Consider the following 27,805-nt stretch of genomic DNA (forward strand, 5'->3'; position numbering starts at 1 on the left):
AGTACGTCTGGGAGCCCCAGATAGCTACAGTCCTTTCCTCAAAGCTTTGCTTCTTTTGGCTGTCCTGTTGCAAAAGCAGCGCACTCCAGTCCTGGTGCCCACAGCTTGCCATTCAGGCTTCTCTGCCATTCAGTGGGCTTCAACCACACCTTATCCAATTGTCAATACCTTATCTCCTCATGTTTATTCTTCCTTGGATATTCTCTCTCAACCCTAGGAAGCCCTCTTGAACTCAGTCCATCTTTATAGTTATTCTCCTGTCATCATTTAATAGTTCTGTATATTAAACTTACTTTGTTTAATTACTGTATAGTTTCTGTCCCTGGATTGCACCCAGATCAACACGTACACATACACCACTCTTAATTTCAATAAATACATCCTTGTACACTCAACTTAATGTCTCTATAATATTTAGCTTGAGAACCTGAATAAATAATCTGTTTTAGGAATTGATCTATCTAAGACAATATAATGGGATCTTTGCTCTTTCTAGCAGAAATAATTGCACTCTTTACTAGGTTGTGGGAAGAAAGAAAATTTTCTTTCCCTAGTGAAATAAATCGTACTTTTCACTTTATTTCTTTGAAAAATTAAAATCTTAAGATAGGGTTACCATATTTTGGCCTGGAATATTGTAAAGAGATTTTACATTGCCATTTTAAAATGACATTTGAATCAAATGTCATTTTAAAATGACATTTATTTCTTGTTTTCATCTTTAAGAATTTATTTATGTTTATTATGCAGAGTCATCAGGAAAAATACACGCACATATTTGCATATATATAATCTTTGTGTATGTGTATATATCTTTTTATAAAATCATTTGTAGCAATTTATACTATGATATGAAGTATTTCAAAATATATCTTTCCCACATTTTCATCTATAATGATACTGCCATTCTCTCTAAGATTTCCTAGATTTTTCTTTCACTTACAATGCATAAATTCTCAAGAGAATATTGCTTCTTTCCTAATAATGAGAGAAAGTCACACAATCTATAAAATTATAACTTTTCTTTGAGCCCACCTAAGAGCTGAGATCACAGATAAATAGGTAAACTGAAGTTCAAAGGGTAAAAGCCTTCTTCAGGGATAAATGGGACCCAGGAACAGTTTCAGAATTGGTAGAGTATTACAGAAAGGCAAGGCTACTATAAAAACAGGTGGGAAGAAAGGAGCTGAAATGTTAAAATTTTAATGGCTGAGTGTGGACACTAGTCCTGGTACCCACAGCTTGCATGTTTCTTCACAATTACTGGGAAGCCAACAATTAATTGTCAATTCTTTTTTTATAGGTTTCACCTAGTATTAATTAAAAAAATTTACAATAGCAAAGACTTGGAACCAACCTAAATGTTCATTAATGATAGACTGGATAAAGGTGGGTAATAATAAACTTCTCTGAGTTAAAGACTATGTTCTAACCCAATGCAAAGAAACTAAGAACCTTGAAAAAAGGTTAAACAAAATGCTAACTAGAATAATCAGCTTAGAGAATAACATAAATGACTTGATGGAGCTGAAAAAGAAAGCATGAGAACTTCACGAGGCATACACAAGTTTCAACAGCCGAATCGATCAAGCAGAAGAGGAAAAAGAGTGAAAAAACAAACAAACAAACAAACAAACAAACAAACAAACAAAGCCTCCAAGAACTATGGGATTATGTGAAAATACCTAATCTACTCTTGATTGGCATACCTGAATGTGATGGGGAGAATGAATCCAAGTTGGAAAACCCTCTTCAGGATACTATCCAAAAGAACTTCCCCAACCTAACAAGGCAGGCCAACATTCAAATCCAGGAAATACAGAGAACACCACAAAGATACTCCTCAAGAAGAGCAACCCCAAGGCACATAATCGTCAGATTCACTAGGGTTGAAATGAAGGAAAAAATCCTAAGGGCAGCCAGAGAAAAAGGTCAAGCCACTCACAAAGGAAAGACCAACAGACTCACAGCGCATCTCTCAGGAGAAACCCTACAAGCTGGAAGGGAGTGGCGGCCAATATTCAACATCCTTAAAGAAAAGAACTTTTAACCCAGAATTTCATATCCAGCCAAACTAAACTTCCTAAGTGAAGGAGAAATAAAATCCTTTACAGACAAGCAATTGCGAGAGATTTTGTCACTACAAGACCTGCCTTACAAGAGCTCCTGAAGGAAGTACTAAACATGGAAAGAAACAACCAGTATCAGCCACTCCAAAAATATACCAAATGGTAAAGAACAGTGACCCAATGAAGAAACTGTGTCGACTAATGGGCAAAACAACCAGCTAGTAACACAATGGCAGGATCAAATTCAAACATAACAATATTAATGTTGAATGTAAATGGCCCAAATGCCCCAGTAGAAAGATACAGACTGGCAAACTGGATAAAAAGTCAAGATTCATCAGTGTGCTGTATTCAGGAAACCCATCTCATATGCAAAGACTCACACAGACTCAAAATAAAGGGATGGAAGAAGATTTACCCTGTAAATGAAGAGCAAAAAAAAAGCAGGGATAGAAATCCTGGTCTCTGATAAAACAGACGTTAAATCAACAAAGATCAAAAGATACAAAGAAGGGTATTACATAACAGTAAAAGGATCAATGCAACAAGAAGAGCTAACTATCCTAAATATGTATGCACCCAATGCAGGAGCATTCAGATACATAAAGCAAGTTCTTAACGACCTATAAAGAGACTTAGACTCACACGCAATAATAGTGGGAGACTATAACACTCCACTGACAATATTGGATAGATCAATGAGACAGAAAGTCAACAAGATTATTCAGGGCTTGAAAGCAGATCTGGACTAAGTGGACCTAATAGACATTTACAGAACACTCCACCCCAAATCCACAGAATACACATTCTTCTCAGCACCACATCACACCTACTCTAAAACTGACCACATAATTGGAAGTAAATCACTCCTCAGCAAATGCAGAAAAATGGAAATACAACAGTCTATCAGATCACAGCAGAATCAAATTAGGTTTCAGGACTAAGAAAAGCACAAAACTGAACAATCACGTGGAAACTGAACAACTTGCTCCTGAATAATGAAGGGATAAACAATGAAATGAAGGCAGAAATAAAAATGTTCTTTGAAACCAACCAGAATGAAGACATAATGTACCAGAATCTATGGGACGCATTTAAAGCAATGTCTAGAGGGAAATTTATAGCAATAAATGTCCACATGAGAAACAAGGAAAGATATAAAATCAACACCCTATCATCAAAATTGAAAGAGCTAGAGGAGCAAGATAAAAAAAACAACAACAACAAAACAAAAACAAAAACAAAAAACCTCAAAAGTAAGCAGAAGAAAGAAATAACTAAGATCAGAGCAGAACTGAAGGAGATAGAGACACAAAAAAAACCTTCAAAAAAATCAATAAATCCTGGAGCTGGTTTTTTTGAAAAGATCAACAAAATAGACAGACCACTAGCCAGACTTATAAAAAAGAAAAGGGAGAAGAATCAAATAGATGCAATAAAAAATGATAAAGGGGAGATTACTACCAATTGAAACAAACTACCATCGGAGATTACTACAAACAGCTCTATGCACACAAACCAGTAAATGTGGAAGAAATAGATAAATTAAATTCCTGGATACTTGTACACTCCTAAGACTAAGCCAGGAAAAGTTGAAACCCTGAATAAACCAATAACCAGGTCTGAAGTTGAGGCAACAATTAATAGCCACCGACCAAAAAAGGTCCAGGTCCAGATGGGTTCACAGCTGAACTCTACCAGACATACAAAGAGGAGCTGGTACCATTCCTGTTGAAACTATTCCAAACAATACAATACAGAAAACTGACACAAGAACAGAAAACCTAACACTGCGTGTTTTCACTTATAGATGGGTGATGAACAATGAAAACAGTTGGGCACAGAGAAGGGAACAACACTCACTGGGCTAGGTGAGGGGATGGAAGGGAGAGATAACACTGGAAAAAATGTCTGATGTAGGTGACAGGTGGGGGATGAAGACAGCAAACCACCATGGCATGTATGTACCTATGCAACAATCCTGCAAGATGCAGGATGTGCACATGTACCCCAGAGCCCAAAAAAGAGGGAATCCTCCCTAACTCTTTCTATGAGACCAACATTATTCTGATACCAAAACCTGGCAGTAACTACTAAAAAAGAAAACTACAGGCCAATATCCATGATGAACATTGATGCAAAAATATTCAATAAAATACTGGCAAACTGAATCCAACAGTACATCAAAAAGCTTATCCACCACAATCAAGTAGGCTTCATCCCAGAGATGCAAGGCAGGTTCAACATATGCAAGTCTATTAACATAATCCACCACATAAACAGAAACAAAGACAAAAACCACATGATGATCTCAATAGATGCAGAGAAAGCCTTTGACAAAATTCAGCAGCCCTTTATGCTAAAAACTCTCAATAAACTAGGTATCAATGGAACTTATCTCAAAATAATAAAAGCTATTTATAACAGCCAATATCATACTGAACAGGTAAAAACTATAAGCATTCCCTTTAAAAAGTGGCACTAGACAAGGATGCCTTCTCTTACCATTCCTATTCAATATAGTATTGGAAGTTCTGGCCAGAGCAATTAGGCAAGAAAAAGAAATAAATGGCATTCAATTAGGAAAAGAAGAAGTCAAATTGTCCCTATTTGCAGACAATATGATTGTATATTTAGAAGACCCCATTGTCTCAGCCCAAAACCTCCTTAAGCTGATAAGCAACTTCAGCAAAGTCTCAGGATACAAAATCAATGTGCAGAAATGATAAGCATTATTATACACCAACAACAGACAAACAGAGAGCAAACTCCCATTTACAATTGCTACAAAGAGAATAAAATACCTAGGAATACAACTAACAAAGGATGTAAAGGACCTCTTCAAGGAGAACTACAAACCGCTAATCAAGGAAATAAGAGAGTTCACAAATATATGGAAAAACATTCCATGCTCATGATTAGGAAGAATCAACATTGTGAAAATGGCCATACTGCCCAAAGAAATTTATAGATTTAATGCTATCCCCATCAAGCTACCACTGACCTTCTTCACAGAACTAGAAAAAAAAACACTTTAAACTTCATATGGAACCAAGAGAGAGCCCAAATAGCCAAGACAATCCTAAGCAAAAAGAACAAAGCTGGAGGCATCATGCTACCTGACTTCAAACTATACTACAAGGCTACAGTAATCAAAACAGCATGGTACTGGTACCAAAACAGAGATATAGACAGATATAGACAAAACAGAACAGAGGCCTTGGAGGCAAAGCCACACATCTACAACCATCTGATCTTTGACAAACCAGACAAAAACAAGCAATGGGGAAAGTATTCCCTGTTTAATAAATGGTGTTGGGAAAACTGGCTAGCCATATGCAGGAAGCTGAAACTGGACACCTTCCTTACACCTTATACAAAAATTAACTCCAGATGGATTAGAGATTTAAACATAAGAACTAACACCATAAAAACCCTAGAAGAAAACCTAGGCAACACCATTCAGGACATAGGTGTAGGCAAGGACTTCATGCCAGTTGGAATGGCGATCATTAAAAAATCTGGAGACAACAGATGCTGGAGAGGAAGTGGAGAAAAGGGAACACTTTTACACTGTTAGTGGGAGTGCAAATTAGTTCAACCATTATGGAAGACTGTGGCGATTCCTCAAGGATCTAGAAATAGAAATTCCACTTGACCCTCCAATCCCATTACTGGGTATATACCTAAAGAATTATAAATCACTCTATTATAAAGACACATGCACACATATGTTTGTTGTGGAGCTGTTTACAATAGCAAAGACCTGGAACCAACACAAATGCCCATTAATGATAGACTGGACAAAGAAAATGTGGCACATATACACCATGGAATACTATGCAGCCATGAAAAGTGATGAGTTCATATCCTTTGTAGAGACATAAATGAATCTAGAAACCATAATTCTCAGAAGACTGTGAACACAAGCCAATGTCTTAGTTTAGTGGGCAAGAAATTCTATTGTATTGGTCAGGCACACAGTGGCTCACACCTGTAATCCCAGCAATTTGGGAGGCTGAGGCAGGCAGAACACCTGAGCTCAGGAGTTTGAGACCAGCCTAGGCAACAAGGTGAAACCCCATCTCTACTACAAATACAAAAAAATTAGCCAGGCATGGTGGCGCGCACCTGCAATCCCAGCTACTCGGGAGGCTGAAGCAGGAGAATCACTTGAACCCAGAAGGCTGAGGTTGTAGTGAGCCAAAATGGCACCACTGCACTCCAGCTTGGGTGGCAGAGCAAGACTCCATCTCCAAAAAAAGAGAAAAAGAAACAGAAATTGTATTGTATTGTAGTTGAGCCATTAAATAATTTTTATTAGATTTATTCTATAGTTCAATTTATATTAACTACTTATGCTCTTCTAAATGCATACTGGAAACATTTTGTCATGTTTCATGATAAAGATCGGATTACTATTGTATTAAATTTATGAATTCACTCAGAGATAATTAAAACGTTTGTGGTACTGAGTTTTCCTCTACACAGACATTATTTTTTCCATGACTATATCATATCCTCTAATGATGTTATTTACATTTTTATATATCTACAAAAGTTTCATTGATTACTTTCATCAAAATTATTTACAAAATTTAGAGCTGTCACTGGCATTTTGATTAATTATGTGCATTCATCATTGCTTATCTTTAGAAATGCCACTGACTTCATTTATCTAAAACCATCAATGAATTCTCAAGTTAGTAAGACATTTTAAAAATAAATCTTCCTGTTTTCTAATATAAACAATAATGTTTTAAAATAACCTTTTAATCTCTTACATTTTTTCTTGTCTTAATGCATAAGGTGCTACCATTATGCAACACTGAAGAGTTAGGTTTATAGAGCAGACATCCTTGTTATCTCCCTGACTGGAGAAAAATCATATAATTGTTATCATTCAAAATGATACCCTTCACGTGTTTTTGTTAAATGGTCATTATTACTATAGTATAAGAGACATCAACTGCTAGTCTACATTCCTAAGGTCTTAATTCATTAATGAATTTAGTATTTTAGTAGATATTTTCTCATATTCTTTTGTGATTATGATTATATCTAATATAATCTGCTAACGTGTAAATTAGATTGATGTTTTCTCTCATATTTTCCAGTAAATACTATAATTTGTCATAAGGTGTTTTTTAATACTACTTAATTGAATTTGCCAATATTTTGCCTGGGATTGTTTATAATCAAAAATTACTGTGTACTATACAGGTATTGATTGACTTACGACCTATGCAACTTACGACCATTCGACTTTAAGACCACAATCACTAGCCACGACTGCTCCGCGTCTGGCAGCGCAAAAGTTGCCCAGCTGGGTGTATGACAGTGCAGACCAGCTTCTGGCAGCACTACCATCTCCATGTGTACCATTTCAACTGTTATCCCAGACTTGGTACAGCAATTTGTGTTTTGTGTCTTGGATATTTTTCATCAAACCCCTCCCAAGATGTCTACCAAGAGGAAATTGTCTTTGTCTATGCCTCAGCCTGCTAAGAAGGAAAGAAAGGCCATCGATCTCGACACAAAAATGAAGGTAATTAAGCAGTGGGAGGGAGGAAAGAAAGTGAATGTGATCGCACATGATATGAAGTTATCACATTGTGTCGACGATTTTGAAAGATAAAGAATTCGTGAAGCTGTGAAAGGTTCTGCATCCATGCGATCATGGTGTAGAGATTATACAAATGGCATAAAATGAACAAAGAAAATTATGATATATAACAATAATGAAAGAAAATTATGATAAAATATGACTTAAAGATTTTTATAACATCATTAAACAGTACTGTACTGTACATAGAGCCTACTCAACTTACGACCAAATCGTGTTACGACCAGTCTGTTGGAACCAATCATGGTCGTAAGTTGAGCACTAGCTGTAATGTAATTGTTTATACAGTGTGCTTGTCTGATTTTAGCCTCAATGTTATATTAGGTTTATTATGGTTAGCATTTTCTTTTTCCGTTCTCCACGACAGTTTGTAAAACATGGATGATCTGATCTTAGAAGGCTAGCAAATTTGCTGATAAAACCTTATGAGCCTTTTATTCCTTTTCTTTGTCTGTTTGTTGCTTTTTTTGAGACGGAGTCTCACCCTGTTGCTAGGCTGGAGTGCCGTGGCATGATCTTGGCTCACTGAAACCTCTGCCTCCTGGATTGAAGTGATTCTCCTGCCTCAGCGTCCTGAGTAGCTGGGACTACAGGTGCATACCACCACACCTGGCTAATTTTTGTATTTTTAGCAGAGACAGGGTTTCACTTTCAGGGATAAGGATGGGCTAGGTTATCATCGCTGTTAACAAAGGTTCAATTAATTAAAGAAGACTGGCCTATTAGAGTTGTCTGTTTGAACTTGATCCAATTTAGATTATTTATTTATTTATTTTTATTTTATTTTAAGTTCTGGGATACATGTGCTGAATGTGCAGGTTTGTTACGTTGTTATACATGTACTATGGTGGTTTGCTGCACCTACCAACCTATCATCTAGGTTTTAAGCCCCGCATTCCTTAGGTATTTCTCCTAATGCTCTCCATTCCCTTGTCCCCAATCCCTAACAGGCCCCAGTGTGTGTTGCTCCCTTCCCTGTGTCCATGTGTTCTCATTGTTCAGTTTCCACTTATGAGTGAGTACATGCGGTATTTGGTTTTCTGTTCCTGTGCTAGTTTTCTGAGAGTGATGACTTCCAGCTTCATTAAAGTCCCTGCAAAGGACATGATCTCATTCTTTTTTTTTATGGCTGCATAGCATTCCATGGTGTATATGTGCCACATTTTCTTTAGCCAGTCTACCATTAATGGGCATTTTAGTTGACTGCAAGTCTCTGCTATTGTAAATAGTGCTGCAACAAACATATGTGTGCATGTGTCTTCATAGTAGAATGATTTATATTCCTTTGGATATATATGCAGTAATTGAATTGCTGGGTCAAATGGTATTGCTGATTCTAGATCCTTGAGGAATTGCCACACTGTCTTCCACAATGGTTGAACTAATTTACACTTCCACCAAGAGTATAAAAGAGTTCCTATTTCTCCACAGCCTTGTCATCATCTATTGTTTCCATACTGTTTAATAATCACCATTCTGACTGGAATGAGATGGTATCTCATTGTGGTTTTGATTTGCATTTCTCTAGTGATCAGTGATGACGAGCTTTTTTTCATATGTTTGTTTGCTGCATGCTTTTTTTTTAATATGTTTATTTTTCATATGTTTGCTTCTTTTGAGAAGTGTCTGTAAATATCATTTGCCCATTTTCTGATGGGATTGTTTGTTTTTTTCTTGTAAATTTATTTAAGTTCCTTGTAGATTCTGGATATTAGACCTTTGTCAGATGGGTAGATTGCAAAATTTTTCTCCTATTCTGTAGGTTGCCTGTTCAGTCTGATGATAGTTTCTTTTTCTGTGCACAAGCTCTTTAGTTTTATGAGATCCCATTTGTCAATTTTCATTTTTGTTGCCATTGTTTTTGGTGTTTTCGTCATGAAGTGTTTGCCAATGCCTATCTCCTGAATGGTCCTGCCTAGGTTTTTTTCTAGGGTTTTTATGGTTTGGGGTTTTACATTTAAGTCTTTAATAGATTTGAGTTAAATTTTGTATAATGTGTAAGAAAGGGATCCACTTTAAGTTCTGCATATGGCTAGCCAGTTTTCCCAGCACCATTTATTAAATAAGGAATCATTTCCCCAGTGCTTGCTTTTGTCAGGTTTGTCAAAGATCAGTGGTTGTTGATGCATGGTGTTATTTCTGAGGTCTCTGTCCTCTATCATTGGTCTATATATCTGTTTTGGCAACGGTACTATGCTGTTTTGTTTACTGTAGCCTTGTAGTATAGTTTGAAGTCAGGTAGTGTGATAAACTAGAAAAGCTAGAAGAAATGGATAAATTCCTGGACACACACACCCTCCTAAGAATAAACCAGGCAGAATTAAATTCCCTGAATAGACCAATAACACTTTCTGAAATTAAGGAAGTAATTAATAGCCCATCAATCAAAAAAAGTCCAAGACTAGACGGATTTACAGCTGAATTCTGCCAGGGGTACAAAGAGGATCTGGTGCTATTCCTTCTAAAATGATTCAAAACACTAAAAAAAGAGGAACTCCTCCCTAACTCATATTATCAAGCCAACATTATCCTGCTACCAAAACCTGGCAGAGACAACAAAAAAAGAAAACTTCAAGCCAATATCCCTGATTAATATTGAAGTGAAAATCCTCAATAAAACACTGGCAAATCAAATCCAGCAGCACATCAAAAACCTTATCCACCATTATCAAGTCAGTTTCATCCCTGGGATGCAAGACTGGTTCAATATACACAAATTAATAAATGTAATCTATCACATAAACAGAACCAATGACAAAAACACATGATTATCTCAAAAGATGCAGAAAAGGCCTTTGACAATGTTCAACACCACATCATGTTAAGAACTCTCAATAACCTAGGCATCGATGGAACATATTTCAAAATAATAAAAGCTCTTTAAGACAAAGCCATAGCCAGAATCCTACTGAATGGGCAAAAGCTGGAAGCATTTCCTTTGAAAGCCAGCACAAGACAAGAATGCCGTCTCTCACCACTCCTATTCAATATAGTGTTGGAAGTTCCGGCCAGTGCAATCAGGCAAGAGAAAGAAATAAAGGGTATTCAAAATAGGAAGAGAGAAAACCAAATTGTCTCTGTTTGCAGATGACAAGATTGCATATGTAGAAAACCCCATCGTTTCAGCCCAAAAACTTCTTAACCTGGTAAGCAACTTCAGCAAAGTCTCAGGATACAAAATCAATGTGCGAAAATCACAAGCATTTTTATACACCAACAATAGAGAAGCAAAAATCTAAATCATGAATGAATTCCCATTCACAATTACTGCAAAGAGAATAAAATATCTAAGAATACCACTTACAAGGGACGTCAAGGACCTCTTCAAGGAGAACTACAAACCACTGCTCAAAGAAATAGAGGACACAAACAAATAGAAAAATATTCCATGCTTATGGATAGGAAGAATCAAAATTGTGAAAATGGCCATACTGCCCAAAGTAATTTATAAATTCAATGCTATTTCCATGAAGCTACTATTGACTTTCTTTGTGGAATTAGAAAAAAAATACTTTAGATTTCATATGGAACCATAAAAGAGCCTTTGTAGCCAAGACAATCCTAAGCAAAAAGAACAAAGCTGGAGGCATCATGCTACCTGACTTCGAACTATATTTATATCTATTAGCATGAATTTAAAATATCTATAACTAAAAATACTTTTGAAAACCTATTATATATGGATATATTTTTTTCTTCTATTTTTAAGCTTCTTTTTATTTTTATTCATTAATCGTGCTAGAATGTATTTATTTGCTAGAATTTATTAGTGGCCTTTTAAACAAAACAGCAGTGTTATTGGTTCATCATTTTGATTGTTTACTATGTTTTCTAATTTATTAATTTATCTTCTTTCTTTTTATGGTTTTATTTACACTCTTTTTAGGGTTTGTTTTGCTGCTTTTCCCTTTGGCTTCTAGGCTGAAATGGTGAACAAATATTAGCAGAGTGACTGAGAACATGGACTCCGGAGTTGGGTGATTGCATCAGTGACCCAATTATCCACCTCTGCCTGTGTCCACCCTTTGTCTGGTAGTTGTGGAATATTTCTCATTAAGGCAGGCTATTACTTGGGCCAAGAGAAGAAGGGAAGTGTGATGACACAGCAGTTCCGAGCCTCAGCCTCTCGAGACCTTGAGTGTATCTGCTTGCTTTCTTGTGTTTCTTCCATTGCTATGAGAGTAGACCTGGCCTAGCCTACTGCAGAATGAGACCAAGATAAGTCATCCCAGTCATCCAGTTGAGAGGGCTAGTCAGTCAGCCCCCAGAGGTGTGATAAAGCTTATTCAAGATCAGCAGTCTCTTAAGAATCACTGCAGACATCGAAGCTACAAATGCTTATTGCTGCATATTATTATTTGTGTTTGTTTCCTTTTTGCTAAGTAACATAAATGTGACACTAGACCATAGATATGTTACTTAGGATTGCCTCTTTAGCTTCCGTTATATTGAAGTTTCCTTGTTTTCAGTGACTTTTTATTTTTGATTTCTAACAATTATATTGTGATCAAGGAAATGATTTCTAAGTAAGAGACTTCTTCTTTAAAATTTCCTAAGACTTCCTTGGTGGTGCAGCACATTTTAATATTTGAAAGTGTTCCATGTGCACTTGACATACCTGTAAATTACCATTTACATTGTTTTGTACATGTCTATTAAGTCTTTTTAATTGTGTCCTGCAAGTCTTTAGCATCCTTTCTAATGTTATATTTACTAGATCAATCATTTCATAATAGAGTTCAATTAAATATTTCCACTCTAATAATAGGTTTGGCAATTTCTTATTATATCTCTGTTAGTTTTTAGAATGTGCATTTAAAACCTAGGTAGTTAGGTACATAAAACATTGTCCTTTTTTTATGTTTCAATGGTAAGTTGCTTCTATTTCTTTTTTTTTTTTTATCTTGAGTCCATTTTCTGTTTCTGTAACATGCTTCTATTTCCGATAATGACATGAAGACACTAGGTTACTATAGGTTAATATTTGCCTAATGTCTTTTTCTATTTCTTTATTGTTAACCTTTTGCTGAGTTTTTAAATATTTGGTTGATGTATTAAAAAACTCATCAAGGCATTGTGTTTAGAAATCTAAACTGATAGATAACCATATTTTAAGAGATGATCTCTCATTGTATCTTATTCTCATGTTAAACCTACTTTTCCTTTGCTTCTAGTTTTGTCTACGTCTACCTTCTACTGAATTGAAAATGTTTTCCTCCTATTACCCATTTCTTCTCTTGCCCCAAAGATATAAAAGGTAGTTATATATCTTTTACGGTTACTCTTAAATTTTAGACTTTTCTAGGGAACTATAACTTATTTTAAGAAAACTCAAAAGTACTTATTGTCTCTATTCTCTTCTTACAAACAAATACCTTATAGATATTTTAACACTCTGCTTAATTCCAACCTAATTATCCTGGTTATTATTGTGTAGATGTGTGATTCAATTTTTAATTTAAAGTACATACAAAATAGCTTCATTTTTTACCATCAAAGGTTAATTAAATTTGCCAATGAATTATGCATTTCTGTGAGAGAGGCTGTAATATATCTGGGCTTGTGCTTGAGGTGCAGTATGGAAATTTCACCTGTATAGGACTTGGATTGGCTTCAGCTGGTTTAAGAACCCAGAAACTTTTATCCTCTCTGTAGGTTAGCTCACCGTGAAAATATCCCACGGATTTTATCTAAAATTGTGTACAGAGAATAGCATTATACTTCTACAGATAATTGCATCAGTAACCAGAGAGGAGAAGCAGAGCAGTAGACTACCCTCTACCCCCTGTAGAAGTAGCACATCACAGTTTTCAGCATATTCAGTCTTCAGCAAAGAACATGATGTGTGTGTGAGTATGTCTGTAAATGGGGAGTGATTTTGTAGGGGAATTTATACATACATTTTATTGCAGCAGGCACATAAAATACTTCACAGAAGAAGATAACTCAGTGCATAATAATAACACCTCATCTTTCCATAACTTCAATCAACCAGTACTACACATATACAATTTGCTAAGTCTCTCCTGAAAACTGTAGAACTAAAGCGCTCTCAAATGGTCTTTGCCATGGGAGAAAACAGGGTACCTAAGCTGAATTACAGAAAGTAAAGAGATTCTGGAGGGTACCATCATCCATTTTCTGGGAAGCATGCAAAGGACATGACTTGGAAGAAGGGGTCCAGACTTTTGAGCACAAAGCCAGCAGCTCCACCCTGAAGACCATCATTTAGCTCATAAGTTCTGACTTCTGAAGCAAGTGATCCCCCTCCATATGCATGCCATATTGTCCATGTGGTTTCTATGAACTCCTCCATAGTGATGAGGAGTGAATGAGCCCCAACTGAAGTCATCATCCTATTTATGGGACAGGATCACGCACAAGGTGGTGCTGCTTCCTGGAGTCAAAGCTCAGGTAAGGTGTCTGGGGGTCAGTTGCCACAGGAGGCACATTAGCCACGGCAGTCTCAGAGAATACTGCTGGAGGAAGAAGCTACACATGGCCATGTAATAAGGCTGAGAGGCAAGCCTAAGTAGAAGCAGACCAAGCGAAGAGGTCAGAAAGCCCATGGAAAGAGAAGACAAAAAGACAGTTCCAAGAGTAAAGCAGCCTAGGTTAAGGTACAGAAAATTCAGCATGCATACTTTTAAGAGAGCTGTGCAAGGCTACACAGGACCATGAACTGGCCAGAGGAATGGTCTCCTCACTATGGAATCAACCACAGTCTTACGTAGCAGTCTGACTCCAATCCCTTAAACTTTTCATTGTAAATTATTGCCTGCTTTGTTTCTTTCCAATTTTGTATGTTATGCAGTTTATATAAAGGCTAGCAAAAACATGAATTCCTTATTATACATATGGCAAATTGTATCAAATTTTAATGACTCATCTTTTTCCTCTAATACTATTGTAAAATTCAGAACAAAGTGTATACACTATAGCAACATGAAAATTCTTTTTACCAAAAACAGTGTACATTTGAAATAGCATTGTGATAAAGAGAAGCTGCATATTTCACATTCTGATTCAACTTACTGTATCCAATGAGTAAAAGATCCTAGAAAGCATCTTACATTTTAAAATTCTTATAGCCTGAGAGTGAGAATTAAGAACAATAAAAAATATTTCTGTAAATGTTCCTGATAAACAGTCTCAAAGTCAGAAAAACAGTTATCCAAAAGACCCTAAATTATTCTACAATAAAAGCAGGTAACTTTAACTTCAAAAAAAGCCCAGTCTTCCAACCCAATTCTTAAAACTCTAAGTTCTTCACATTTTTTTCAGCCAATTTAAACTTGTTTCTACACTCAGTTATGTTTAAAACAACATAATGTTTGTTTAATTTTTTTAAAAAAATTCTAACAACATTTTTATCTATCTAATATTAATTACTAGATATAACATCTTCAAAATAGCCCATTAATTTTCAAAAAAATTTCTCCATAGAGGGTTTTTATTCAGTTTATAAAGCTTTATTTACAGTTTTGTGATAGGAATAAGAAAAGAGGAAACCTTCAAAAGAAACACACACACAAAAACAAAATACAAAACAAAACAGAAAAAATAAAATGAACTTACTTCTGGGAAAACTGAAGCAGGGAATCTAGAGGTATGGTTTATCCACTGATCTCCTTGTTTAGAAGAAAATTATTCATATTTTTTCCTGGTTTCTATCACGTATCTAGAATTTTCTCTAACTGTTTGACTTCTGTGAAAAGTTTCTGTGAAGACTGCTTTCAGAGTGGCTACTATGATCTCAATTCTGTGTTTCTGCCAAACATCGTATTCACGTGATCGTGCTTGGACTCTTTATCTTCTTGTTGATATTCAGCCAGTTCCTGCAGAGCAGTGGGATTTATACTAGGTTGCCTGGCTGTCATATATTATTGGGAGCAAAATTAATAAGTTTTTCTATTATGTCCAAGATTATTTGTGGCCAATATATAAATTTAAAGAACTATCTTTAAGCCATGAGAAAGTAAACAGCTTAATCAGAGAAAAGCATTTCTCTCTACCCAGAGCTCTAGTATGCTTAATCGACAGCTTTACCTAGATAATCAACATTTTCATTCCTCTGCTTCCCAGCTTCATTTTCACTCAGTTCACTCAATTTCAGCACATTTCTGAATAATCTATATTGGATTTTTTTCCAATTTATTTGACCCATGGATTATTCAGAAATGTGCTTAATTTCCAAGTGTCAAAGATTTTCTTATCTTTTAGTTATTGATTTCTAGTTTAATTCAGTTATACTCAGAAAAAATATTTTGTATATCAAATTTGTAAAGGCTTATTTGATGACCCAGGATATGATATACCTTGGCAAATACTCCACAGGCACTTGAAAAGTATATTTTGTTAGTGTTGAGTGGAATATTATATAAATATTTATTACATTTAGTTGGTTTATGATATTGTTCATTTTTTCTACATTTTCCCTAATTTTCTGTTTCCTAGTTCTGTTGATCACTAAGAGAGGAATGTTGAAGAGTTTTTTCTTTTTCTTTTTTATTTCTTTTTTTTTTTTTTTTGAGCCAGAGTCTGATTCCGTCTCTCAGGCTGAAGTGCAGTGGCATGATCTTGGCTCACTGCAACATCTGCCTCCTGGGTTCAAGTGATTCTCCTGCCTCAGCCTCCCAAGTAGCTGGAAGTATAGGTACATGCCGCCACGCCCAGCTAATTTTTTGTGTTTTTGTAGAGACAGGGTTTCACTGTGTTGCCCAGGCTGGTCGAGAACTCCTGAGCTCAGGCAATCTGCCTGCCTCAGCCTCCCAAAGTGCTGGGATTATAGGTGTTAGCTACCGCGGCCGGCCAAATGTTAAAGATTTTAACAAAAATTCTGGACTTTTAAACTTCCTCCTTTAAAGCTATCATATTTTGCCTGATGTATTTTGCAACATTTGGAATTGTTACATCTTCTTGGTGAATTGACCCTTTTATCATTATATGATGCTAATCTTTATGTCTAGTAACTTTTGTGTTCTAGAGTCTACTTTGTTTGATAATAATATAGCCATTCTTACTTTCCTGTGATTATTGTTTTCATGGTATTTTGTTTCCATCTTTTAATTTTTATCTACACACACACACAAACACACACACAAATACACACACACAGACACACACACACACACACACACACACAGACTATATGCTTTCAGAGTGGCAGTTATGATCTCAATTCTGTTGGCCCTGCCAAACATCACATTCATAGTGTGTGTGTGTGTGTGTGTGTGTGTGTGTGTGTGTGTGTGTGTGTGTTTGAAAATGGGGATCTGGCTATGTTGCCCAGGCTGGACTTGAACTCCTGGGCTCAAGTGATCTTCCCATCTCAGACTCCTGAGTAGCTGAAACTATAGATACATGCCACTGTACCCAGCTCTATATTGTATTTCAAGTGAGTTTCTTGTTGACGGAGCATAATAGAATCATGTGTTTGCTTTTTAAAATCTAGTTTGACAATGCATGTCTTTTAATTGGTGTGTTTAAATCATTTTCATTTAATGTAGCTATTGATTTTTTAAATTCAGCTCTGTCATTTTGTTATTTGCTCTCTTTTCTCTCCGGTTTTATTTCTCCTATTTCCCATTTTCTGCTTTCTTTTTCGTTATTTTGAAATTATTTTTTAGTATTGCATTTCAACTTGCCTGTTATGTTTCTTAACTATATTTATTTGTATAGTTATTTTAGTGATCACTCTCAGGATTACAAAAGACATACTTAACTTGACATGGTCAACCCAGAATTAATGTTTCTTCATTTTAAGTGAAATATATAAGTAGAAAGGAGGCCAACAAGCGTGTTTCTCAGTGACTATAACCAGAAGGGGAAGAAATGGAGGAGTAAAAGGCTCAGCATGGTCTCCATCACCCCAATAAAAAGTCATGATCTCTTGTTCAGCTCCTAGTCCAAAGCTACTTTTCAGATACAGAACATATTGATTGAAAAACTAGTTATACCTCTAGAAGAAAAGATCCTGCAACATCTTGACAAGTATATACTATGATGATTATACTACCTAGTCCTCCCTCAAAGAGACCTACAGCTGTTACTTTGGTGATTATACATTGAAGAAAGAAAAACCCCCAGACATGTCAAGTGTTGTTGGGCATAGAGTCAGAATGGACATTGATAACTGGAAACCCAAAATGTCACTGAGGCCCTACAGCTAGATTGAGAGTATGGAGTCATGGTCATAAATAGAGTTCTGGTTAATAAGCAGCTCTGTGTGGTCTCACTGGACGTATGGGCATACCCAGTGGTTATGTGTCTATCACCAAATGTGCTGTTAGATTTGTGATATATCTGGTAGTTAGAATCATTTCCATGCTGGGTCCTTGACCTGTAGGGTAAAAACTATCATAATGAGGAAGGGAAAGTAAGCACCTCTGACAATCCCCCAGCCAAGACACTTAATCAAGAACAGTATTGCACATGGGAGGAAGGAATGAAGAGACTAATGCCACCATTAATGACATAAGGATGAAAGGTAGTGTTGCCTCGCACAACTTAATTTAATTTGCCAGTCTAATCCTTGCAGAAGCCAGAAAGATTCTAGAGAATGCTTAGACTATCTCAAGCTTAAACAACTAGTGGTCCTAATTATAGTTGCTTTGTCAAACATGGTGTCTATTCCTAGAGCAGGTACATGATTTTTAGCCGTTGATTAGTCAAATGCATTCTTTTCTATCCTGATTAGAAAAGAGCATCAAAAACAATCAGATAGGTTGAGTACTATTATTTCTTTACAGTTTTCCCTCAGTGCTCTATTGACCCCCTAGCTTTTGTTATAATATAGTCTTAAGAGTTCTGGACCATGTAGGTATCCACAGAACATCATATTCACACATTGATGGCATCATGCTGATCACACAAGATGAGCAAGAGGTGGCTAGTGTGCTGGAGATTTTGGTAGGACACATGTTTAGGAAAGTGGGAGACGAATCCTGTGAAGATTCTGGAGGTTTCCACTTTAGAAAAGGTTTTATGGATCCAGTGGCTAGGGGTGCTTTGCCTATCTCCTTCAGGGTGAAAGACAAATTACTGCATCTTGCAGCTCCAACCAATAAGAAGAAAGGTCAGCATGTGTGATGTCTCTTTAGGTTCTAATGGCAACATATTCAATGGATATATATATCTTGCCATTTCAGCTGTATACTCTGTAGACCATATAGTATTGAAAATGTCAATGGTTTAAAAAAAATCTGTTAAAATGAAAGCAGTTTATTATGTGAGATCTTACCCTCAGGAATAGTTCAGCAACTTAGCAGGATGTGACTTATTTATTAATGAAGATATGGAGTGTTGTTAGAAAAGCACTTTGTTTAGTCAACTTCACACACAGTATAACCTCACACACATACTACTTGTGGCATTCTGCTTTTATAGATAATTTGTGTAAAGAGTCTTACAATTTTTTTTTAAATCCCACCTGTAATTTCTTATTTAAGTCCCACATAACCTAGTACATAAGTAGAATTAAGAGGACACTAGAATCAATAGAGTTATGGGATTTACTCTAGAATCAAATAGTTAAAAAGAAGCTGATCTAGCTTCAAAGGGATTTGGGAATCCAAATCTTAGTATTTTTCCCTAATAACACACAATGCAAAGCAGATGCTTAAGCTTCTGCCATAGCAAATAGATAGTTGAGGATGATACTCTAAATAGATCAATCGCCTATTTTTATGCTTCTTTTCTGGTTTTGATTTTATTTTTATCATAAAACTGAAAGGGGTCCATCCAAAAAAATAACTGGAGTTAGTGTTTGCATTAGACTGTTTTTGTGTTGTTACAGAGGAATACCTGAGACTGGGTAATTTATAAAGAAAAGAAGTTCAATTGGTTCATGGTTGTACAGGCTACACAAGCATGGCACCATTTGTGTGGCTTCTGGTTAGGACCTCAGGAAGCTTACAATTGTGGTGGAAAGTGAAGCACATCAGATATGACAAAGATGACATTACAATCAATCCCAAAGAAATTTAAAACATCCTCAGAAATGACTATAAACTTTTCTATGCAAACAAATAAAAAAATCTATAGGAAATGGGTACATTCCAGGAAACACTCAACTTCCCAAGATTGAACCAGGAAGAAAGTGAAAACCTGAACAGGCCAATAACAAGTTTCAAAATTAAATCAGACTGACCAAATAAAGGCCTTAGATCAGATGCATTCATAGCCAAATTCTATCAGATGTACAAAGAACTGGTACCAATCCTACTGAAACTATTTTTAAAAATCAAGGAGAGGGATCTTCTTCCTGACTCATTCTACAAACCCAGCATCAGCCTGATACCAAGATCTGGCAAAGACACAATGATAAAAGAAAACTTCAGTTCAACATTTTTGATGAACATGGACATAAAAATCCTCGACAAACTATGGGCAAACCAGTCACTGTGGAAAGCAGTCTGGATATTTCTCAAATAACTTGTAACAGAATTACCATTCAAACCAGTAACATATTTACTAGGTATATATCCAATGGAAAATAAATTGTTCTACAAAAATGACACACGCACTTGTATGTTCATGGCAGTGCCATTCACAATGGCAAAGACTTGAAATCAACCTACATGCCCATCAACACTGGTATAGATGAAGAAAACTTGGTATATATACAGCATGGTACTACACAGTCATAAAAAAAGAATGAAATCATGTCCTTTGCAGCAACATGGATGCAGCTGGAGGCCATTATCCTAAAGGAATTCACACAGGAACAGAAAACCAAATACTGCATATTCTCACTTACAACTGGCAGCTAATCATTGAGTATACATAGACATAAAGATGGGAATGATAGACACTGGCACTACTAGGGAGGAGGAGGCAAAGAGGAGTGTGTGGGCTGAAAAAGTACCTACTAGGTACTATGTTTATGACTTGGATGATGGGATTATCTATACCCAAAATCTCAGCATTACTCAATATATTCATGTAACAAACCAGCCCCCAAATCTAAAATAAAAGTTAAAATTCAAAGATCAGATGGTTGTAGATGTGTGGTGTTGCTTCTGAGGCCTCTGTTCTGTTCCACTGGTCTATGTCTCTGTTTTAGTACCAGTACCATGCTGTTTTGATTACTGTTGCCTTGTAGTATAGTTTGAAGTCCAAACTATAGTATAGTTTGAGCAGTGTGATGTCTCCAGCTTTGTTCTCTTTGCTTAGCATTGTCTTGGCTATGAGGGCTCTCTTTCGGCTCCACATGAAGTTTAAAGTGTTTTTTTCCAGTTCTGTGAAGAAGATCATTGGTAGTTTTATGGGGATAGCATTGAATCTATAAATTCCTTTGGGTAATATGGCCATTTTCACGATATTGATTCTTCCTAAACATGAGCATGGAATGTTTTTCCATCTGTTTGTGTCTTCTCTTATTTCATTTAGCAGTGATTTGTAGTTCTCCTTTGCATACTTTGTTAGTTGTATTCCTAGGTATTTTATTCTCTTTGCAGAAATTTTGAATGGGAGTTCGCTCTTGATTTGGCTCTCTGTTTGTCTGTTATTGGTGTATAGGAATGCTTGTGATTTCTGTACATTGAATTTGTATCCTGAGACTTTGCTGAAGTTGCTTATCAACTAAAGGAGATTTTGGGCTGAGACAATGAGGTCTTCTAAATATTTAATAATTTCCTCTGCAAATAGAGACAATTTGGCTTCCTCCTTTCCTAACTGAATATTCTTTATTTCTTTTTCTTGCCTGATTGCTCTGGCTAGAACTTCCAATACTATATTGAATAGGACTGGTGAGAGAGGGCATCTTTATCTAGTGCCAGATTTCAAAGGGAATGCTTCCAGTTTTTGCCTATTCAGTATGATATTGGCTGTGGGTTTGTTGAAAATTGGCTAGCAAAACAGAAACTGGACCCCTTCCTGACACCTTACACTAAAATTAATTCCAGATGGATTAAGGATTTAAACATAAGACATAACACCATAAAAACCCTGGAAGAAAACTTAGGCTAAACCATTTAGGACATAGGCATAGGCAAGGACTTCATGACTAAAACACCAAAAACAATGACAACAAAAGCCAAAAGAGACAAATGGGATCTAATTAAACTTCAGAGCTTCTGCACAGCAAAAGAAACCATCACTAGAGTGAACCGGCAACCAACAGAATGGAAAAAAAAAATTGCAATCTACCCATCTGACAAAGGGCCAATATCCAGAATCTACAAAGAACTAAAACAGATTTCCAAGAAAAAAAGAAACAAACCCATCCAAAAGTGAGCAAAGGATATGAACAGACACTTTACAAAAGAAGACATTTATGAAGCCAGCAAACATATGAAAAATGCTCATCATCACTGGTCGTTAGAGAAATGCAGATCAAAACCACATTGAGATACCATCTCACGCCAGTTAGAATGGCAATCATTAAAAAATCTGGAGACAACAGATGCTGGAGAGGATGTGGAGAAACAGGAACACTCTTACACTGATGGTGGGAGTGTAAATTAGTTCAACCATTGTGGAAGACAGTCTGGTGATTCCTGAAGGATCTAGAAAGAGAAATTCCATTTGAGTCAGCAATCCCATTACACAATCCCATTACTGGATATATAACCAAAGTACTATAAATCGTCCTATTATAAAGACACATGCACATGTATGTTCACTGAGGCACGTTTTACAATAGCAAAGACCTGGAACCAACCCAAATGCCCATCAATGATAGACTGGGCAAAGAAAATATGGCACATACACACCATGGAATACTACGCAGCCATAAAAAACGATGAGTTTGTGTCCTTTGTAGGGACACAGATGAATCTGGAAACCATCATTCTCAGCAAACTGACACAAGAACAGAAAATCAAACACCATATGTTCTTGCTCATAGGTGGGTGTTGAACAATGAGAACACGTGGACACAGTGAGGGGAGCATCACACACTGGGATCTGTTGAAGGGGGCTAGAGGAGGGATGGGAGGAGGGATAACATGGGAAAAAATGCCACGTATAGGTGATGGAGGGATGGAGGCAGCAAACCACCTTGCTATGTATGTATGTGTGCAACAATCCTGTATGATCTGCACATGTACCCCAGAACCTAAAGTACAATTTAAAAAAAAATTTAAAAATAACCCAGAGTTGGGGAAAGTATTTGCAAATATTTTATGTAATAAAAATCTAGTATCCAGAAAATATAAAGAACTCTTAGAATTCAATAATAAAAACAAACCGAATTAAAGCTGAGCAAAGAATTTGAATAGTTATTTCTTTTTTTTATAATCCTCTAGATATATACCCAGTAATGGGACTGCTGGGTCAAATGGAATTTCTATTTCTAGATCCTTGAGGAATCGCCACACTGTCTTCCACAATGGTTACACTAATTTACACTCCTACCAACAGAGTAAAAGTGTCTTAAAAATGACACGTGTTACCTTACCTCACAGTCTGCTGTCTTTGATTGAAATGGGACTCTTCTTTACAGATTCATACAGAGGTATTCCACAGAGATGCTTTGCTGCTTTTTTGGACAAGCAGCTTATGGCAGATGTGGATTTACACACATAGTTTTGCTTCACCAGAAATTTCCATGGAGGAGTAAGAGATACAAATCAGGAGCTTAGACTGAAGGCAGAGCATTAGAATTCAAGATGGTCTCCCTGCCAGCGAAACTACTGGGATTCTTTAACTACCATAGCCAAAGGTGACTGACTGTCTTTCTTCTCTCTTTAACTGACCTGAATACCAAGTTTTGAATTTCTGGTTCCAGTTGATATTTGATCCTGGTTAGGCATACTTTTTGTACAGTCTATAACAGGACATTATAGACATCAGATTTTTTTTACTGATCCTCTTTTATGTGCTTACTGGCCATTTGTGTATCTTTTCCATAGAAATATCTATTCCAATAGAGAATTTGAATAGATATTCAATAGAAATACCTATTCAAATGGAGAGTGAGACCCTGTCTCAAAAAATAAGAAAGGAGCAACAATATCATCAACAATTTGTTTAAATATACACATGTGTACAGTGCTAGAGAGATGTAAGTGCTCTTTGATCAACAGAAGTCAATTTACTAAGAGGAGGAATGAAAGACAAAGGGAAGGAAATTAATAGCCTGTATGCCTTATGAAGGGAAGAAGCAGAACTACTTATCCTTCTTAGTGAGAAGAGAGTAGCATTTCAGTCAAAAGAACTAGATTCTACTGCTGCCTCCTCCACTCTGAGTCTCAGTTGCTTATACTGATAATAATATATAGAAATGTTAAGAGACACCTTTCACTGAGCTTTGACTGATGCCTGGCATTCTGGCATGGGCTTTACGCAGGTGATCTCCTTTAATGAGGGATGCTTTTACCCTCTGGAAGGAAATCCTGAAATGACGTAAGTGAATGCATGCATCAGTATCTGGCACATATTAGAACCCCCATGAATACGGATTCTCTTACAAGAGTCAGCTTTCAAATAAGCACTTTGTTCTCTTATTTCCTCTGGTGGGAGCCCTTGGAATTACTTTATCTAAGTAAAGTACTCACATTAGCATAGAGTTAAAGAATGAGAGGATAAAGCTCTTATTCTGTCATCGTAATAGAAGTACAGAAACATAAACGAAGGACTGTGATAAAACAAAACACCTGTGTCTACCTTTCCTGTCAAGCAGCCTGAGGGAAAAGCCTCAGGATCTCTTCATGGAGGAACTCCACTTATGCCACGTTCTTCACCTTCATTTCCAGCAGGTAAACTTTGCCAAATTTGCTTTTCAGGTCTTGGATGGAACCGATACATCTGAAGATAAGAGAAGGATAAGGTCAAGCAAGAAAACAGAAAAATGTACGACTCGTGATGTTCAGCTTCTGGAGACCGGGATAAGGACACACAGAGATGGAAGCAACCATGCTGGCTCCTCACCATGGGTAGACTGGTGTAGGGAAATAAACTTCCTTTATAGCACACAACCTGTAGGGCTGAGTGCAGGTTTTGACAGATGCTCACCTCAGCCTTCCCAACACTATGATGGCCACTCGGTCACGCACTGTCTTGGCCTCTGCCATGTAGTGGGTGGTCAGGAGGGTGCCCCTCTCCATGTTTCTAAAGGTGGCCCCAATCGTCTGCCTAAAGTTAAGTCAAGGGAAACGTAAACTCATGGGAATGCTCAAGGTATTTGGAATTTTTTTAAAAGAAGTTTCTATTGACGCACAGATGAAACATGTAGCGAATTCAGACTAGACAAAGGAGGAGTGTGTGTAGGGATGACAGGCATGGAAATAACCAAACTATTGGTTAGAGTATATAATTCAGAACATAGAAAATGATACTGGGTAAAATGCTGTTTATAAAAATACTGAGTTCAGGAATATTTAAGAGAATATATAGTGGGAAGAAATAAAATTAGGAGAATTTATTAAAAAGACTGATAATGATGACATATACCCTATAGGTACAAAATGACAGAACTCAGAAATTTCCTAAAACAACTAAAAAATATATCGAAGACTTAGAAAGTTTCTTTTTTTTTCTCCATAAGAATTGTATATCAGGTGATGCTGCAGAAAGATTTAAAGCTTAATTATAGATTGATTTGACTGCATGAAAATGTTTCATGTAGGCACAGACATTTTTTGAGCAAATTATTCGAGCAAATATTAGGGTGAGATAATACAGCTTTTTCATCTCAACAAAAGCTGGTTGTGATTTGAAGTCAGATCCTTTTTTTTCCTAAAATATTGCTTTTCCTGATATTGTGGGTGTCTTTCCCTTTCTTAGTAAATGATTTTGCAGGCCAGTTGTCACAGGATCAATACAGTCACATAGAGGTTGCTCATGATAGCAATTCACCATATTTGCTGCTGCCTCTCAGGGTCCCTTCCAGTCGACGGCTCATCCAGAAGCACCACCGACAGGTTCCCCAGTATGCTCAGCATGAAGCACAGCTGCAACAGGAGGAACAGCCCGTCTGGTTCCCATCTATGGCACTTGCTGAGCAACACCAAGCCCTGCCCGTACCTTTCTCTTTATTCCCTCTGACAAGGTCTTCATGGGAGCCTTCAGCTGGTCCTGCAGCTTGAGCGCATCCATTAACCTGAAGGAAGCAGAGTCAATTCACATGACCCAACACTGGCGAATGTACGTGGGAGAATAAGCAAATCAGGAGAAACACAACAATGGGGGAGATATTTAAGAGCAGTCAGAGTGGTCATAAAATTTAAGCCATCCAGGGTATGTTATGAACCTTTCATGGTCATCAACTGGTATTTTTAATGATGTCTTTCAATATTAAGAATAATCAGGCTGGGCCAGATGCAGTGGCTCACACCTGTAATCCCAGCACTTTGGGAAGCCAAGGCAGGCAGATCATGAGGTCAAGAGATCGAGACTAACCTGGCCAACATGGTGAAACCCTGACTCGACTAAAAATACAAAAATTAGGTAGGTATGGTGGCACATGCCCATAGTCCCATCTACTCAGGAGGCTGAGGCAGGAGAATTGCTTGAACCTGGGAGGTAAAGGTTGCAGTAAGCCAAGATCACACCATTGCTCTCCAGCCTGGTGATAGAGCGAGACTCTGTCTCAAAAATATCAAACAAAAGTAAATACAAATCAGGCTGGGTGTGATAGTTCACACCTGTAATCCAGCACTTTGGGAGGCCAAGGTGGGTAGATTACCTGAGATGAAGAAGACCAGCCTGGCCAACATGCAGAAACCCCGTCTCTACAAACATAGAAAAATTAGCCAGACATGATGGCAGATGCCTGTAATCCCAGCTACTCGGGAGGCTGAGGCATGAGAATCACTTGAACCCAAGAGGTAGAGCTTGCAGTAAGCACTCCAGCCTGGGTGGCAGAGCCAGAATCTGTCAAAAAAAAAAAAACAAACAAAACAAAACAAAAAAAAAACCAGAATAATCCATAAACTTTTTTCTCTCCAGGCTCAAAGTGAAAGAAAACTACACTGAATGGAGTTCTAGATGACCAAAGTTTCTCCCACAAGCATGGGGTCATCAGTCAGAACCCTCCTGTCTTCATTTTGTGTGTATGCCATTACTATAACATCCACTCAGCAAAGAAGGGGAGTGCCCCCAGCCCAAGGTACCCTGTGATGGTGATCGTCATGCCCCCTTTCCTGAGCCCTTTCATGGTGGTGTACACCTCCAGGTGCTGCCTCACTGTCAGGTTGGCACAGCACGTTCTCCTGAGGGCAGTACCCCAGAAATCCCAGGGTGTCCCCTTCACCACTCCCTTTCAAAATCACCTACACGAAGTAAGTTCATTCTCAGATTCTATCCCAAATGTTACGTATATGTATGTGCATGTAAGCATGGACTTCAGTGATGCCCTTCTCTTTACACACACAGGTGCGAAGTCCACAAATGCAAATCAGCAATCACTTAGTTCTGGGGAAAAGATGGTATAAACCCACTTTAAAAGTCAGACACTCCATTGTTGTCCATTGCAGTTTAGACTTTATTACCAATTCCATCACCATGATTGAATTCAAGATTGCTTATTTGAGTGTCTTTCACTTGGCTTCATTCATTGATCCAAACATTCAAAGGAATAGATACTTGTGGAGAATTCCGTTTTGCCAGTGATAGTTATAATTATAGGATTTTTCTTGCAATAAGGCAGTGGTTCTCAGCCAGGGGAATCTTCCTCCCAGGGGATATTCAACAATGTTTGGAGACACATTTGGTTTTCACAATTCATGTGTGTATGCTTTGGGAAAACAGTATTACTGGCATCTAGTAAGTAAAGGCCAAGGGTGCTGCCAAACATCCTACCATGCACAGAACAGCTCCCCACAACAAAAGTTATCAAGACCATAACGTCAAGATTGAGAAATCCTGAACTAAGTAATAAACAATATACAGTGCCCTTAGCACTGCATCTGGCCCATAGGAACCAATATATACATGATAGCATTTATTACTTTTTATGAGCCAGGCTATGCTTTATAATAAGAACATCTAATGTGTCCTCAGTGCTTGCTATGTGCCAGAATCGAAGCATATGGTATATTTTTAATTACATTATCCTATCTGCAGAACCCCCGTATGTGTGAGGTGCTAGTTTTATCACTGATGTTTTACATACAGAAAACAAACACAAGCATAATGATAACACATAGAAATGATAAATGTTTGA

The 27,805-nt window shown here is 37.1% G+C and overlaps 1 protein-coding gene across 4 annotated transcripts in view; it reads right to left on the minus strand.

Moving 5' to 3' along the window:
- Window positions 1-25,741, minus strand: part of ABCA8 (ATP binding cassette subfamily A member 8) — a 98,610-nt gene extending 72,869 nt beyond the window's left edge. Inside the window, exons 1-2 of one of the 4 annotated variants that reach the window (XM_010342488.3) lie at window positions 25,666-25,741; window positions 24,307-24,447 (exon numbers count right to left, since the gene is read on the minus strand). The gene's annotated coding sequence lies outside the window, so the exon portion shown is untranslated. Of the gene's footprint in view, window positions 1-15,273; window positions 16,480-24,306; window positions 24,448-25,665 lie in introns of those variants that run through there. The other 3 variants (XM_003931788.4, XM_074388905.1, XM_074388906.1) reach the window with 3 other exon arrangements.
- Between the last annotated feature and the right edge of the window lie 2,064 nt (window positions 25,742-27,805).

This window comes from Saimiri boliviensis, chromosome 17, assembly GCF_048565385.1.
Source record: "Saimiri boliviensis isolate mSaiBol1 chromosome 17, mSaiBol1.pri, whole genome shotgun sequence".
Classification (NCBI taxonomy): Eukaryota; Metazoa; Chordata; class Mammalia; order Primates; family Cebidae; genus Saimiri; species Saimiri boliviensis.